This window comes from Melospiza melodia, chromosome 3, assembly GCF_035770615.1.
Source record: "Melospiza melodia melodia isolate bMelMel2 chromosome 3, bMelMel2.pri, whole genome shotgun sequence".
NCBI lineage: Eukaryota > Metazoa > Chordata > Aves > Passeriformes > Passerellidae > Melospiza > Melospiza melodia.
Genome location: NC_086196.1, coordinates 116,641,499 through 116,658,752, shown reverse-complemented (window position 1 = coordinate 116,658,752; position 17,254 = coordinate 116,641,499). Strand labels below are relative to the sequence as shown.

The window sequence follows — 17,254 nt, the reverse complement described above, 5'->3', positions numbered from 1 at the left end:
TTTGAGTATAGTGGGAAACCTTATATTTAGCACTTGGCAAATCTCTCGAATGCAAGAGCACATCAGTTTATAAATGCAGGTTGCTTTGATCAGTGCAATTTTGGAGGCTTAAGTATGAGAGAGAGAATATAGGGTACTGATGCTCGTAAAGGAGAAATAGACAAGTATTCCACCAGGTGATTGGAATGACATTACTCTACAATATCAGCCTACCTGGAATTTGGTGCAAAGGATTGTTTGTAATAGAAAAACACCTTGGGTCACAAAGTCCTTGCAATGCAGTCCTTTGTAGCCTGCAATGTCAGGGTCAGGTACAGAAACACTCAGGTGAGGGGGCTGAGGACAGCCAAGAATGGCCGGAGCTGGACTGACCCAGGGATGTGGTGCAGACCAGGAAATGAAGAGAAGCTGAAATAGCAGTGAGATAAATGCCTGCTTCCATCCCTCTTCTCTCTTGGACAAAACCCCTGCTGGCTTCTTTGCCATGCAGGATGCCAAACTAAGAGTCACTCTTGGCATTAAAGCACGTGTAGGATGCAGGGTTTAGCCATATGTTCTAACAAAAGCAAGTACTTTAGTTTGCAGTTTGGGGCTGGAGCTGGAGGCATTCCCAGTGATTGCCTCTTCCGAGAGCCCATGTCCCTTTGGAACCTGTCCCGTCTCAAAAGGAGCCACCTCTGAGCAATTCCCAGCAGCTCCCACAGGCACATGGACCCAGCTGGACATTCTGGGGTGCCCCCTGGCACATCCCTGGGGCTGCTGTTAGAGGGAGGAGTGCTTGGCACCTGCAGGGGGGCAGCAGGGGCTTTAGCAGCTGGGAGGCTCATCTGTGGGTTTATTGCTTCCCCAGAAAGACTTTGATTTTTAGAGAGAAGGTTCCCTTTGCATAGGAAAAGTGATTGCTTCCAGACCTTAGGAGTACATGGTATTAAGGAGCTCAGGTTCTGCTCCCAGCAGTAACAGTGACTTTGCTCTTCGTATTTGCATGGGCAGAACAGGAAATGGAGCTTCAATGAAAATATTATCAGTGGTGTTGTGGGCATGATAATGGAGCCTTCACCACCTCCCAAAAAGCAGTGAGATGAAGAGGTGACCCTTCCTAGGCTTCTGACAGCTACTGGCTTCCAAGAAGTACGCCATCACTTTGATTTATTGACATGCAGTTAGTTTTCAAGATCAGGCAGCACTGTGAGTTCAGATCTTCTGGAGCAGAAATGGAGATGGATTATCCCCACCTCCCGTGTGCTGTGAGGAAAGGAAAGGCTGATATTTTCAAAGCACTGCTGTGAGATGGTGCACTGGCCCTTCAGCCCTGGGGTTGCTCATTCTCTGCTTTGGGCTCTGGCTGCCCTCCCCAGATGGGGCTCCTTGGGGAGCTTCCCCAGGAGATCTGCAGGGTTTGGTCTGTGCGAGCCCCAGCATGGCCCAGGGACCCAGCCTGGGAGATGGAGCACACAGGCCTTTCACACGGCCAAGAGCTCATGTCCCACTGTCAGAGCTCCTTCCAGCCTGGGATTCCGTCTGCTCCACAGCCCAGCACATCACCGTGGCCCAGTGAGCACTGGGGACACTGCAACCATTGTTCTTATCATGCCTTAAGCTTGAGTTTTTATATTTTTCAGATTTTGGGTTGTTTTGGTGTGTAGTTCTGAGCTTCATATTAAGGGATGTAAGCTCTCTTCACAGAGCAGGGAGACAAAACAATTTCTTCTCTAGCTGGGGGCCAAGGAAAAGTGAGGCAAATCTCAGGCCCAAGAGCACAAACACCATGGGCTGGAGAGAGAAAAACAAGCAGGATGGGACTTGATAACCTAAAGCTGTATTAAATAGTATAGTTTCCTGTGGCCCTAACAGGAGGCACAGGAATTTTCCCAAAATTGTCAAGAAGTTCTTTTCTCTCAGAATTGCAGGTCTGACTAAGATTATCAAAGATACAGTGCTGCTAAAGGGCACAGTAAGTGCTGGGGCACTCTGATTTCCACCTGAACTTTTGGCTTGTCACCTATTGCAGAACTTCCCACAAAGTATGAAATGTAACCTTGAGGTCAAACAAGAACTTTTTGGAGCAATGCTATTTTTACTTCTCTCTGTTTCATGTAGGCAAACACGTGCAGCACAGACCATCAGTCCTGATGAAGTGCCATTGTATAATACTGGAAAAATGCACATTTGATCTAGTCTGCATTTCCTAAAAACTGTGTTATTGATTTGACAATATATTTTTCCTCAGACAAAAAAAAAATCTGCAGTTATTTATTCATTCTTGCCCCTTGGAGAGCTCGCTACCATCTGTTTTTCTTGGCTTTGCATTACCTTATTTTTTTCCACTTGTTCTTTTCCCACTGTGCACCACTGAAGGACTATACTATACATTATCTCATAGCCAAATTATGCAGGGTATTGTAAACATGTTGTAAACTTTGCCAGCTGCAAAGTCAAGGGCTCTGAGAGATCTTGCTCAGTACTGGAAACGATCTTTGAGGAAAGAAGGCAGCTTTTGGAAGCACATTTGCAGGGCAGTGTGACACAAAGGTGTAATAATGCTTTTGCAAAATGCTGGGGGGAGGAAAAGGAGCGAATCCCTTTGTTCATGGATCCCAAACCTCAGTGCAGAGGCCAAGAAGTCCCTGAAACAGGGACTGTGTCCCTGAACCTGAGACACAGCAGGGCTCTGGCAGCTGGGACAGCCATCTGAGCCTGATACAGTCCCATACTGCTGTCCTCTCAGGCAGGACAGGACAGGACAGGACAGGACAGGACAGGACAGGACCATCTCAGCCATCTGAGCCTGATACAGTCCCACACTGCTGTCCTCTCAGGCAGGACAGGACCATGCTCAGGGCACATCACAGCACTGAAGCTCCTGCATGGTCCCAGAGCTGTCTCTGGAGTTGGAGCAGCCACGTCCTGGGAAGATGCAAACCACAGAGCTTCTTGTGCTCTGCCTTGCATGGTTGGGCCCATTGCTGCCCTCAGAAATAAGAGTTGAAGGGCAGGAATCACAGGTGTGTGAGGATAAGTCTGTGTAAATATCCCTAGTTATAGATCTTTGTGTATCTTTTGATCATTCAGCAATGAGAATGTTGGCAGTAACAATACCAGGCGTACCAGAAATCATGGCTCAAAAATATACAATCGCTTTAAAACCCCCTTTATGAAATGTATCTGTTCTCTCTGTCTGTCCTCTGGTGACTGATGTCAGTTACAGTGAAGGTCATGCCTTCAGGCTTTCATCCCGTGGTACGCTTCCCAAAAGGGCAGAAATCTCTGTGGGAGACACCACTCTTGGCCAGGAGCGGGCAGTGCAGCAGGGAGGAGCAAGCAGCACGGAAATGCAGGGGACTGTCACCCCTGCTGATAGAGAGACAGGCCATGGGGCTGCACCAATGCACTCCAGACTACTTGGAGAGGAGTAAAAAGCAATGTGGACGATAGAGCCATGGGGAAGAGCCTGCTTCAGTGCATGTTGGACATGTAAAGTTCCTGTACAGGCTGGTGATACTCACACAGCCCTCAGTGAAATGCAGCTGTCTCCATTCTCTATACATTCATAGTGAATGCTGTTGGGCTTGGACTTAGACTGACAGGGAAAGCAAAGGCACCCTAGGTCTAGAGGAGATGTGAAGTGCAGTTATGAGAGTCATTGTTCTGCTGCCAGAGGAGTGGCCCTCAAAGAGCATTTTGGACAGAGGCCAGGGGCTGCACAGGAGCACAGGTGCTGGCTTGGCAAAGGCCCACCCTGCCCTGCATCCTTCACCTTCCTCCCGCTGCAGCAGCCCAGGACCTTGAAAGGCTGCTGCCACCAACACCAATAGCTGGACAGGGCGTTCATCTGCATTGCTTGGGGAATTCAAACCTGTCTTTTTAATTATTCCAGCAATACTTCATCTTCCTCTCCAATGGTTAGCAAAAAGGATCACCAGTTCAGCTGTACTTACATAATGTGGCTGTGAATATCCTATGACTTATTGCCCTATCCCTGATCTTTTCACAGGGTTAAGAGCTTAGGGGTGAAGAATTGCTTGGTTGGGTAAGATGCATTTCTTTTTGCAAAGGATGGATGATGCTCTTCCAGCCCTGGAAGTATTCTTGTGAAAGTTATTTTTTCTCTACAGTCTTTTATTACTATGACGGGCCTATGTTCATAGGCTTGCACTCTCATTAAGAGGCACAGATTTAAATAAGGGGCTTTAATCAACAATTTTCATCGTGATTTAAATCAGCTAGCAGGAAACACAAAATTGATTATTTAAATTAATCTTGTTCTTCATTTGTAGTTTTAAATTATTTTCCTAAGGAACAACTGATACTTCCTCACCGGAGCCTGGTACTCTTTTCTCACTTGTGATCAGGATATGCTATTACCATATTTATTTAAGAATCTGCATATTAAGTCTTAAGTTACTTAACAATTTTCATTTATGTGACAAACCGATGACTGATGCCTCTACTCCATGGCTTATTTTAATGCTCATGTTAAGGTGCACTGCAGAAAAAGTAACATACATTAGTTACTGTGCTCAGTAAATCACACACGAATCTTAAATACGATGGAGGGATGGGGCAAGGGGAAGAACATAGGTATCAAAACTGATTCTGCATTTGAAATGGACATCTTGAACACAGGAAATATTGTCTCTGACAGCATGCTGGGGTGTTTCTAATCACCAAATCCTTATAAAGACTCACATGGGAGAAGGTGCAATCTCCTGTTCCCTCTTTGTTTTCAACCCCCAATGATTTTCTCAAATTGGAGTGAACTGAAAGGAAGAATGTGCATCCTGAGAAGAAATGGGTGTGTCGGAAATGGGCTTAGAGTCTCAAGAATCCCCTGACCAGTTGGTTCAGCAAATACTTCAGCCACTGCAGTAGCTTGACTTAATCTAAAACTTGTAGAGGTTAACTGCTATTTCTTTTAGTATTACAATGAAATTTAGGCCATAACGTTTAGTGCCACTGGTTCAGGTTTTAAATTAAAATTATCAAATTTTAAATGTATAACGATAAATACAAAAAAAAAATAATCCTGCTCTCCGATTTTTCTGGAAAAGGGACATGTTGTATTTTTATCTGCCTTTAATTTGCATCAACTCTAGCTCAGGGCAGTTGCAATGACTCAAGGAGCCATATTTCTCATTCATACCATTGTGTGTAAGGTAAAAGCAAAATGAACCTTTTTGGAAAGCTTTGGGGTATATCTGTTTTTCAGATTGAAGGTATTAGGTAGATAGTCACATTCATCCTTAGGGTAATTCAGCTGACTTCAGTGGAGAAACTAATGTCCAAGTTAGAGACCTGGTTTCTTGTTGGCTTCAGCCATGGAGACAGAGAGTCCAGGGCTCTCTGGGAGTACAAGGATGGATTTTCCTGTGCTGGTGGATGATCAGCCTCCCTCCCATGTGAGTCTCTGCAGGTTCCTGTTACTGAGGCTCCATGCCAGCCGTTCTCCCAGCACCCCTGGGCTGTGGAGGGGTTTCTGCTCCCTCCCTCCCTGCCCTGTCACTCCTGCAGTGGTGCAGTGCCTCCCTCCTGGTGCTGCAGCTTGGCAGCCATCGGCCCATTCTGCCAATTCCTGAGACAGTTTCCTGCAAGTCACGCTTGAGACTAAAGACAAAGCAGCCAAGGCTTGGTTTCTGTTTGTTGCCCTGCCAGAAGCTGTGTGTAGCATGCCAAGATGTGACATGCAGCACCTTGCATTGCAGACACACACCACTCATGCTGACTCAGAGCAGGGAAACCCTCACTGCCTTGTCCCACCTTATTGCTGCTCTCATGCACCGGGGAAAGGCTTCAGCTTTGGGCTGAGGTTTAAAACTGAGGTGTGGGGGGGTTTCCCTTAAAGTTTTAGCCTGGCTTGGGGTTTTCTGGGGAGAGGTTGGGTTGTTTAGAGTTTTTACCAGAGCCTGAATGTTCTTTGGTAGCTGCTGATTCCAAATGATGCTTCTGGCTGCAAAACCCACTGCAAAGAAATGGAAACCAGGAGCAGCAGAGTCACTTCAACAATGGCACCCACGCAGGGTGACCTCAGCCAGCCTGTCTCTGAATTCCACATCTAGGAGGTGAAAATTATGGCCCAGGGTTTTGAATAACTTTATGCTATATTTTGGGCTGTTTGTGCTGGTCTGTGGCCCAGGTCCCTCCCAGAAAGCAGAGTGGCCCAGCAGTGCCGTGGGCAGGGGCAGAGGCTGGAGCAGGAGCTCGGCCATCCCAGCAAACACTGACACCGTGTGCTGGGGAGAGCCAAGGGAGCTCCTTTTGTCTCAGCATTATGCAGAGCAGTGATAGAGCAGAACATGAAAACAGCAGAAGCAAGCACTGCTGTAATGGGTAATGGATGAGCACATTTCTGATGGATTTGTTGTTGTTGTTGTTGTTATAGGGTTTTTCATACAAAACCTATTTGGGCCTCGGATGCCTTAGTGCTGTGAGAGCCTCATCCTCTGCACATCCCTCTGCCTGGCCCAGCACATCCACCCCACACAGCTCCAATGCACCTTTGTCTTCAAGCTGTTCCTGTCGAGTCCTCTCTGCTCCTGCCACACAGGGCGCATGTTAATGCAAACAGGCATCAAAGAAACCAGAAATGATGTGCAATTCAACATCATTAACTATGAAATCACTCCTCTCCCATGCAGGGCTGTATCAATCAGGTCAGCTTTGGGTCTCTTCTTCCCAGGAAGCCTCTGCTGCAGGTGCCTCTGAAAAGCACTCTGCTGTTTGTGCTCCGTGTTTCCTGACAGGGAGGCTTGTGGTCATCCATGAGCACACACCATCGTCTTCCTACTGATTTAGCATGTGGAAGGATGGGTACAAACCTTTATTAAAGGAAATCTTAATCTTTCTTATGGAACATTTCATAAACATGTAGGCTTAGAGCAGCTTTCAGAGGCAGCCACAAATTGCCAGCAGTAATACACCAAAATTAGACGGGCTAGATGGGGTTTGTCTGTTGTCATCCTCTGATTGCTTCCTTCCATCACTTGCCTTAACCGGATTTGTCCCTTAGCACCTGACCATTGTCTGGGGAGAGCTTACAGGTAACAAAACGCACTGGCACGGTTCTTTTTATGTTTAAAAAAATGTAATAACTGAGGTCCAAGTGCAAAAAGCAGTGGGTGGGTGGATGTAGGGGCATGTGGGTGAATGGCTGCAGAGTTGGGGTGCACACGAATGGATGTGGGTAGGAGTGTGGATTGGTACATGGGCAGGTGCGTGTATTGGTGGAGGGATACATGAATTGGCTGTGGATGAGTGCTCAGGTGGGCGGGTGCATGCATGGATGCATTGGTTGGTGCATGACCGGGCGGGTGCAGGAATGGGTGTGTGGTGCCCAGGTGCATGGGTTGCTGCAGGAATAGATGGGTGATACATGGGTACGTGCACGCACGGGTGGGCGCACAAGCTGGTACCCACATGGATGGAGGGGTGCACTGGCGGGGGCAGGCACGGCTGTTTGGGGGCAGGTGCCTCGGCTGGTGCAGGAGCGGGCGCTTGGGCGGGCAGGTGCGCGGGGCGGTGCAGGGATGGCTGGGCGATGTACGAGCGCACGGTGCGTGCAGCGCTCGGTGCGCGCCGGGGTGCCGGGGCCGGTGCGGACGCGGTGTGCGCCCGTTGGGGCGGCCGGCCGGACAGCCGGACAAAGCCCCGCGCCGTGCCGCGCCGTGCCGCGCCGTGCCGGGCCGCGCCGTGCCGGGCCGTGCCGGGCCGGGCCGGGCCGTGCCGTGCCGTGCCGCGCCGTGCCGTGCCGTGCCGCGCCGCGCCGTGCCGCTCCGCACAGGTGCGCAGCTGCCGCCGGCCGTGGCAGCGCGGCCCCGGCGCTCCGGGCGGGGCGGGGCTGCGGGCCCGCTGCGGGGGCGGCGCTGCGCCCGCCCGGCTCGGCTCGGCTGGACTGGGCTCGGCTGGGCTCGGTTCGGCTGGGCTGGCACGGGGGCGGTGGCGGCACCTGCGGCCGCGCCGTGCGGAGCGAGCGGAGCCGGGCCCGGATGTAGCTGGAACATGGCGCTGGGGGCGGCGTGACTGGCGGCGGCCGAGGTAAGCAGGCAGGCAGGCGGGGAGAGAGGGCGGCGGGGCCGGGGCGCGGGGGCTGCCCGGGGCGCGGGGGCTGCCCCTGCCCGGGGGCCGCGGGAGCCGGGGGCCGCCCGGAGCCCGGGGCCGCCCGGAGCCCGGCGCTGTGCGCTCCTGGCAGCGCCGCTGCCCGCAGACAAAGGCACGGCCCGGGCATCCCGGCCGCACCTGTGCGGAGCGGCACGGCCGCGGGCGTGCCAGGGCACCCCGGCTCCTCTCTGCGGATCGCCGTAGCTGCTGTTGCTTTTGATAACTCGCCGGGGTTTCCTACAACAATGGCTTTTCTCTTCTTTTTTCTTTTTAAGCCATTTTGCTTTTTGCCATTTTCCCTCCCAGAAGTTGCTCCCAACTTTCCGCGAATATGATGTGCGTTTGGGTTTCCCCCAGGGAGCAGGTGCCCAGAGAGCCGTACGGCCGCTCCTGGAGATGCTCCTACATGCGCCCCTATACCTCTACTCCCTCTTTTTTCTTTTTTTTTTCTTTCATGTAAAGAGTTAGAAATGCCTGCAGTCGACTCCGCTCTTCTTTCAGTGTTCATGAGCCTCGGATCATCGCAGCTGAAGAAAATGAGCTGCATAGTGACTGCCGTGCTCGAATAACAATCCAGCCTCGGGCCAGGAGAGGTGGTTTTTTCATGGTATCGATCAGACCTTGAGAATTTTTTACCAACCCGCCAGCAGCACTCAGGCTGCCTTTCTTCCTCTTTGTTACATACCAGCCCTCTACTAACAGAAAGAAACAATGGGATTTTTCCCCCCCCAATTTATTCAGTGTTATATCTAATGGGCTGTCATTGCCAGTAAGGATACAATTCCCAAGAACTTGAGAGGGGCCAGCAGTGACACTCCTCTGCTAGTAGCCTTTCCCGTTCATTTTAGAATTTTTTATGTGCTTTAGCATTTGTGAAATGAAGGAAATGAGTTGGTATCTGTGTTGAGCACGATCTCGGTGGTCCCTGCTGCCCAGACAGCACCAAAGGAATCCTTGCTCCGAGTGTGTTGCCTTTATTGTGCGGTGAAACTTGCGCTGCGCTGCTGGGGGTGCAGCAGGGAGCAGCCGTGCTGCCCTGCCCTGCCCGCTGCCACAGCCGGCACTGGGGCTGCCAGCACGGAGCATCACTGCTGGTGCAGCTGCTGGGGAAGGAGCTCTTGGCACGCCGGGTGTCAGGGTGGCTCTGGCTGTGCCTGAGCAGGGTGCTGCGGAGGTGCCAGTGGGTGTAGTGCCGCTCCTGGGGCTCCCTGGCCCTCTGCCCCGCAGGAGCTGCGAGGGAAGCTGGAGAAGCTCCTCTCGTTCACGTTGAGCTTCACAAAATGGCCCTTTGCCTTGCTCTTTTTTCCTGCCCGTGCGTTGCTGTTTCTGCTGTGTGTGGATGCCCGTGGTGAGCAGCTGCTCTGCTGGGTTTCAGGTGGCAGTGAGGGACCTGGCTGCGTGGGGCAGGGCACTGGTTTCAGAGCTGGCTGTGCCAGCTAAAGCTTTGGGAGTTAGTCCTTGTGGTTCGCCTTACTGCCTATTGCTATGGCTTAGTCACTTTTCTTTGGCTGTAGGTCATTTTAGATTGATGAAAGGTCTTTGCTCACTGTGGAATTGTGTATTTATGCTATCAAATATATTAATTGGATATAAATTGAGTAAAAGCATTGTTTTAATCAAGGGAAAGACTTTCATGTCTCATGTTGAGAGTGCTGAAGTTAAACTTTTTCCTTTCTCCTGCTTCAGACATGGTTTGTATCCCAGTGCGACCATGATGTCTAGCTGAGATGAGTTTGCACAGATGATCTGAGTCCAGCCTGCCGTAGTCCCACATCCCTGTTGAGCAGAAGCTCGGGGTGCTGTTGCTCACCGCTGTTTCACCCTCACTCTGAGGAAGTGAGAGCTCACTGGTCACAGCAGTGTGTGTGTCCTCAGCTGGAGGGACTGCTGGACCAGGCTCCACTGGGCAGCCCAGGAGCCATTCCACACTGGGGAGCAGTGCCACAGAGAAACCCTGGCAGGCCTGTTGTGGAGAGCCCTGGTAGGAGTCATCAGCAAATCCCCTTGGCAGCCCCTGTGGAGCCAGACCTAGTCAATGCCATTGCTCCTTTGATTCCCTGATTTCTTTGGCACCTCTCTTTGCCTCCCAGTGGCTTTTCTGTTTGTTTGGGTTTTTTTCCTGGACATCTTCATCCATCGTGAATAGTCACAGTATGTCAGTGTTTGATTTTCAGTGAGTTCTCAGTATCCCAATGGCTGATTCTAAAATGGAAGCATGTAACAAGCCAAGTTCCTGCAAAACATTTTACTTCCCCAGTATTATTTGCCAGTGTAACAGATTTTGGCAACTCTTACTCTGGAAACTAATATTTGGGAAGTACAATGCAGTGTAAGAGATTTGCTCCCCAGTGTCAGCTCCTGCTGTCAGTCAGCTGAGAACAAACATCTCGTGGTAGTTAATCACAACTCTTAGTTTGGCTTTACCTTGTCAGTGTCACTTCTGACCCCAGATTTGCTACTGACATAGGGGAGACAAACTGTTCTCCTTGACGTGAGCTGGGGCATGCAGCTGGGGTTTAAAGCTGAGTTCTAGGGGAGCTCCAACTCGTGCAGCGGGACCCAAGAGGTGATGCTGGCACAGATCTGTCAGGGGCACAGGTGGCAGCTGCTTCAGGGATGGATGGAAAAAAGAGCTGCAAAGACAGAGCAGAAGAGCACCTGCATCTCTGCTTCTCCTCTCTGATCACCCTCATGTCTGACACCTAAATCCTCTTCCTGCTTTGAAGCTGCTCCAGTTAGGAATCTGAAGTGTTTGGCATCTACTTGTTCAAAAACATAAACTGGCTCTGGTTTTACCGGTTTACTCTGCAAAAGCTCCAAACACGAATGTGGCATGTGCCGAAACTGCCAGCAGTTGTGTGTGGGAACAACAGCTGAGGAGGTTCAGAGCCATAAATCCCAAACAAAACCTCTCTTTTAAATAGCTCCTTGGGATATCCTGCTCCTGGCATTAGCATTGCTGACTCATGGTGCTGTTTGACTGTCCTGGAGGCGTTTTTGGGACTCTCTCTGCTTTGCTCCATGCAGAAGTCAGAGCAGTTTGTTTGCTGCATCTGCTGCAGGGTTTGGCCAGGTTTCCCCAGGTTTGGTGAAAGCTGAGCAAAACCTCTGTTGTCAGGATGGAATGGTGTGTGATTGCAGCCAGGTGAAACCAGACAAGTGATGGTGGAGATTTCAGGTGGTTGACAGCCTCACACCTGTAGGGCCTACACTTTCTACCATCCTTCAGTTATACTCTTTATTTTTACCATTTATTCTAGTCTCTTGAACATACTTGTCTTGCTAATCTAAGTAGCAATTTGAAGCCAGAAATGTGTTTTAAACAACTGTTGGCTTAAAAAATGGATGGCATGACCAACAGAGCCTTGGTTTTGATGGCACCTTCCCTTATAGCTTATGCAGTGTCTGATACAGGTTTATGTGTTGCTCAGTAGGAGCTTCATAGTGTACCTTCCTTATTTCTAGATACAAAGCTTGATAGATTTATGACAATTTGCCCCAGTTGCATTCAGCTGTGATGGGTGGTGAGGTGTGCCAGAGCACTCCCTGATGCACAGCTGCATTCACTTTATTATCAGGGAACAAGCTGAAAGGGGGAATGATCCAAAACCATTAACAGCTGTGAACAAAACCCCAGTTAGTTCTGCCCGTTCAAAAGGCAGCTCCCCCCAGCTCCCTTCAGAGCAAATTTCAGAGCACTTTAGTGGTGTTTAATGTTCAGGTAACTCTAATTAAGCCTTTAATCCATTAGGCCACAGAGATTCACTGGGGACTTGGCTGTTAGTGCGGGTGCTTCAGCCTGCATGTCACCGAGCCCAGGAGGACTCAATGTTGCATTTGGGGGTCTGTCCCTGTGACAAAGAAAACAAAATATTTCCTCTGCAATTACATGTTAAATTTTGCTTGTTTTGGTTTTTTTCCTGGAGAGAAAACAACTCGGGTCAGGACTGCGGCCAAGGCTTCTGGTCTAAGACCAGCCACAGTATTTGGTTCTCTCGTGTTTCAGCTGTGCCTGTTGAAAGCCCTGGCATGAAATTCCAGCTTTAAACCAAGTTTTGTGCCTTGGAGGGTTCAAAGATATCCCTTTTTGAGCGCTGCCTGTGAGTGCAGCGATGTGAGAAGTGTGTGCTCCCATTGCGTCACGCAGAGCCAGCCACAACGCACCAAGTCAGCTAGTTTGCATCTTTTCCAACTTTTTCTTTTCTGTGCCGTGTGAGAATGCTGCCACTTTTGGAAGGTGCATCTGGTGGAAGTGCAAAGCTAATAACTGTTTCAGATACAGAGCTTGAATATCTTTTGAAATCAAACCAGCAAAGCAGAAATACATGAATCAAGTTTAGCTCCTCAGGGCTGCCGTTTGCCATTTGCAACCTTCCTTATCTCCTGAGCAAGGCTTTTATTTAAACATGAGCTGTAGATGCCGGTTAATATTTACACGTCATGAGCCACCAAAGCTGGCTCCTGGAAGGGCTGTGAGGGCTGGGGGCAGCCCTGCTGTCCCCTGTGAGCTCAGGGCACGGGTGCACCCACCCTGTGTGTGCATATGGCGCGAGCACGGCCAGGCAGGGCGGCGTGGCTCGCTCCGAGGCACACAGTGATGCAGAGTGGAAGTGAAGCCCTGTCTCCCATCATTTTCCTTCTGGGCTCTCCTGGCTTTGCTCTGCTGCTGGAGGCTGCTGCCGGCAAAGGGCTCTGCCTGCAGCGGGGCACGCTGCCCCGCTGTCACAGGGCCGGGGCTCTGATTCTGCTGAACAAAGATGCTCTGCCAAAAATAGGTTAAGCCAAAGAACTTAGATGCCAAAAATAGCACGAAATATTTTTTCTATTTTCTGACTGTCCTTTTTTTGACTGTGTTTTAGATTTATTGTTCCCTGCTGGAGGCAGCTAAAGAAATAAAAGAGGTACTGCAGCTGTAGGCGAGGGAATAGTGGAAATAGACATACACGGTCACCTCTGATGGGGGAAAACTACATGTGTCAGCTATCCCTGTAGAAATGCACAAAACTGACAATGTAAACAAACATGTGCCGTGTCACTAAACCGCTCTCTTAGCAGAAATGGTTTTTTTAGAGGTTAAGGTACCCCACAAAGGGAAGGGTGGAGAGAATCCTGGTGACAAAGGGGAGGACAAAAGAAATGCCAGCAAACAGAAACTGGAATGAATAAATGCCACAGGAATGATCCTGGTGATAGCCCTATAAACCTTTTATTCCAACGCGCTCTGTTGCGTGTGAATAATTCACTCGTCCCAAACTGGTGGCAGTAAAATCCACCCAGCAATTTTCATAGAGGCTGGGCAGGTTAGAGCTGTTAAAATGTAAGGCTTCTTTCTGGGGATTGTCCATAGGAGGTTTTGTGTGATGAAGTTAAACTCCAGCTGCCTCGCTCCCCAGGCTGGAGGCATGCTCAGAGGCTGAGCTGAAGGCTTGCACTGCAGCTATTTAAGGGGCTGAGCCTGGAGCTGGGAGTCAGGAGGCACCGTGGCTCTAATCCTGCCTCTGCTGCTCACTGAGCCACCTCCAAGAAGTTATTTAACCTCTGCGTGCCTCTGCTTCCCTCGGGGTAACAGCAGGGATTATGATAATTGCTTCTGAAAAGCACCTTGGGTGTTTAGTTTTATTTTTTTTCCAAAGGTGCAGAACTCTCCAGTTCTGAGCTGGAGAAGCTTGATCCATCCCAGGAGGCTTTTCACAGGATTGTGAAAACAATTCTTAATGCCATATTGTTTGTTTGGGCCATGTAAATAAAGAAACTTAATAGATTTTTGATGCATTTTTTGCGCACCACCCACAGAAGGGCTCTTAAGATACAACCAAAGGACATAGAAATGAGGTATAGTTCAAAAGGATTGTTACAGGACACTTTGTGAAATGCAGGTAAACTGGCAGAATGTTTAAATTGTTTCCTTTTTCAACCTAACCCTGCCAAGGCCGTAGAAAGCTGAGTTTGCATGTATTAAACTTCTCTCACTTGGGTGTAAAGAGCCCAAAGGCAACAGATTTGTATCATTGCTCACTTGGATTTGGAGGGTATTTGGTTTTGTGTTTTACAGCAAAGGGTGATTTTCTAGGCTGAACAAGTAGGAAGGTTTCCCTGAGAGTGAGATGAGAACAAAGTAAATGTGCCCTGAGCTGTGCCTCTATCCCAGATTTTGAAGCATGCTGGAAAGAATAATGGTACATGAATTTGTCTCTGTTGCACGCACTGAACTCCTCCTTCCCAAAGAGCAGAACTTGTTCCTATTGAAGCCGTGTGTCACAGGGAAATGCTAATCAAAGGGCAGAGAATTGCATGGCTGAGCTGCAGCTGAGAGCAGCGTGCTGCAGAAGCAGTGTGAGCATGGGGCTGTTAGTGGGGTGCCTGCCTGGGAGGCACTGTCCCTGTCACGGGTGTGCACAGGGCTTGGGCAGCTGCATTGCCAGCGTTTATGGTGCTGTGTTATCCAAGTGCTCCCGTGCCCAGGCAGGGGCTGTAATCAAAGCCACTGGCTGCTGAGGAGCCCAGGAGATAAAAAGGTGCTCCTGTCTTTGTGCAGGAGATTGAAATGAAACAGCCCAAAGCGGGGGCTGTGCTGCATCTTCCCAGCACCAGGGATGTGGGCCCTGTCAGTGTGTTTGGGGAAAGGCCTGACTGCCAGAATAGCTCAGTGCTGCTCCAGAAGTTGCAGGTGGTGATTGCCTTTTAAATTCTGCTCTCTGCTGTGATGTTTTTAGGGCAGTTGATGAAGGATGGGAAGTAGAAACACAAACAAATGAGAACAATGCAGTGTGGGGATGTCTGCTCTTATCGTGTGGCTGGATGGAGATGGGGCTGTCCTGCCAGAGTCAGGGAGGGCTGGCAGCGAAGGAGAGGGGTTATTGCCAGTAGGTGCCCTGCCAAAACCAACTATTGATGACAGGGCTCAGTGTAAAGCAGATGGTGTAATCCATACCCTAAAGACTGCCTGGGGAAACACGTGCAAAACCATGTGCCTGAGTGCCACGGAGGATTTACTCCGAGGGGTGAGGCAGGAGGAGCCTTCCCTTGGATGGAGATGGGAGCTGAGGCGTGGGTCTGGGGAGCAGGGAAAGTGCTTTACTGAGGCAGGGCTTTTATGAGGGACTCAGGCATGTCTCTCATTTTCTGGTATCAGAGATGCAGCACAGAAACTACTGAAATGCAGCATCCATCCCACATCAGTGCTTTCTGTACCCAGTCTCTTTGAGGACCAACTCTTGGCACTGTCACATTCACAGGGAGACCATGGAGGGCTTTTTCGAGTACTTAAGAAGTACAAGGCATGAGGTAAATAATTTAAACACTGGTTCAGAGCATTGCTAGCTGAAAAGTGACTTACAGTCTCTTCACAGGCTAACAATAAATGGATGGTTTTTCTTCTGTTTGGGGACAGGAGTATGGAATGTGTTGCCCATCAGCGGGGCTGCTTCCTTCCAAGAGAAATGTTTGCTGTAATGAATCATGGAATGACCTGGATTGGAAAGGACTTTAAAGATCATCTTGTTCCAGCTCCCCTGCTGTGGGCAGGAGCACCTTCCACTGTCCCAGCTTGCTCAGAGCCCTATCCAGCCTGGCCTTGAACACCTCCAGGGATGGGGCATCCATAACTTCTCCCCAACAGCCTCACAGGGAAGGATTTCTTCCTAAGCAGTTAATATAGACCTACTCAGTTTGAAGCCATTCCCCTTGTCCTCTCACTCCATGCCCTTGTAAACAGTCTCTTTTCATCTTTTTATCGGCCCCCATCAGGAACTGGAAGGTCCAGTTAGGTCACCCTGCCGCCTTCTCTTCTCATGAACTCAAGGCCAGGGCTTTTTTCCTCCCAGGAATCCAGTCTGAATTTGGACCTCATCAGTGCAATGGATCCCTGGCATTGTGTGTGTAATGGGAAAAACCTGATACCTCTGTGGCTCACATTTATTATAAACTTCTGTTTGTAGAAGCATTTTGACTTTTTCCTCAGCATCTGGTAGGACTTGGTCTACAGTATGTTGTTGCTGCATTTAATTTTTACACAACAGCCTGATGCTGCTTCTGAAGAGAGATCTTCAGCTGAGGATTGAAGGGGTTTTGTGTGGTTTTGTTCCATAGCTTTTGTCATTTTTGTTCCTCTCCTGTTTACTTTGCTCTTGTATTGATCTGAGAGCATCTTGCTATTTTCCTGCAATTTCCAATTCCGTGTGAGGAAGAAGAATAGTCAACTGTCCTGATTTTAGCTAGAAATTAAACTGCAACTATTTTTCCATGGAAAATTTCCTTAATAGGAAAATTGGTGATAATTGCTAACTAATGCTTTTTAAAGACTTTTTTTTAATGGCTGAAAGACTGTCAGGCTGTCAATCAAGACAGCTGTTGGATAATACTCCATTTTCCTGACAAGTTCCCTTTATTATATGAGGCATGTGTTTCGCTCTGTAAATTTGAGCTGCTCAGAATTTGCCCTTTAGTATTTACTTTTCCTGTCCTTTCTCAGTATTACTCAAGTAGTCCTCGGGTACCTGTACAGCATGGTCAAATGGATGTAATAATCTTTGAGGAAAGTAACTTGGAGGTGTGATTAGCTTTGTAGTATCATGGTATTCCTGAACCTTTTAACAGTCTCACCCTGTCTTTCCATGAGGCACCCGCCTGTCCTTGCTGAAAGCAGCTCCAAAAGGCAGTGCCTGCCTGTGTGATGAGACACTAAAGCCAGGCAAGTGTGAAACTCTGAGTTGCATGAACATTTGTGGTCCTTATAGCCATTGCTCAAGACTTTTGCCTATAACACAGAGCATTTAATTTTCTCCTTATTTCTTTTAAAGTAGATTTGGAGAGAAAATTGGATGTTTTCTTGTATCTCTCAGGTTCCAAAGGCCTGGGGTTTTCAGAGAAACTGTTAAAACAGGAGAGTTATAATCAATGCAGATACTTGACCTGCTGAGAGTAGCATCTCTCCAAAGTATTGGCTGCTCTTTCATGGTTCTGGATTTAAAGCACTATGAAGCAAAATTTATCTCAACTCCAGTCACCACTGGCATTGCATGTAAAGCACCTCAAATGTACAAAACTGGTTCAAAGCAGAGCAGTCAGCATTCCCAGACCATTGCCCCACCTCCAGCAGTATTTGCATGTTGGATACCATTGCCTTTCATGCACCAGGAGGTTCTGGAGTTAGCATCTGTAG

At 49.1% G+C, this 17,254-nt stretch overlaps 1 protein-coding gene across 3 annotated transcripts in view; it reads left to right on the top strand.

The window, feature by feature from the left end:
• PAK5 (p21 (RAC1) activated kinase 5) overlaps nt 1-17,254 on the top strand; it is a 299,053-nt gene that overhangs the window by 211,410 nt on the left and 70,389 nt on the right. Inside the window, exon 1 of one of the 3 annotated variants that reach the window (XM_063152842.1) lies at nt 7,900-8,031. The exons of the other annotated variants lie outside the window; for them this stretch is intronic. The gene's annotated coding sequence lies outside the window, so the exon portion shown is untranslated. Of the gene's footprint in view, nt 1-7,899; nt 8,032-17,254 lie in introns of those variants that run through there. 3 annotated transcript variants of the gene reach the window in all.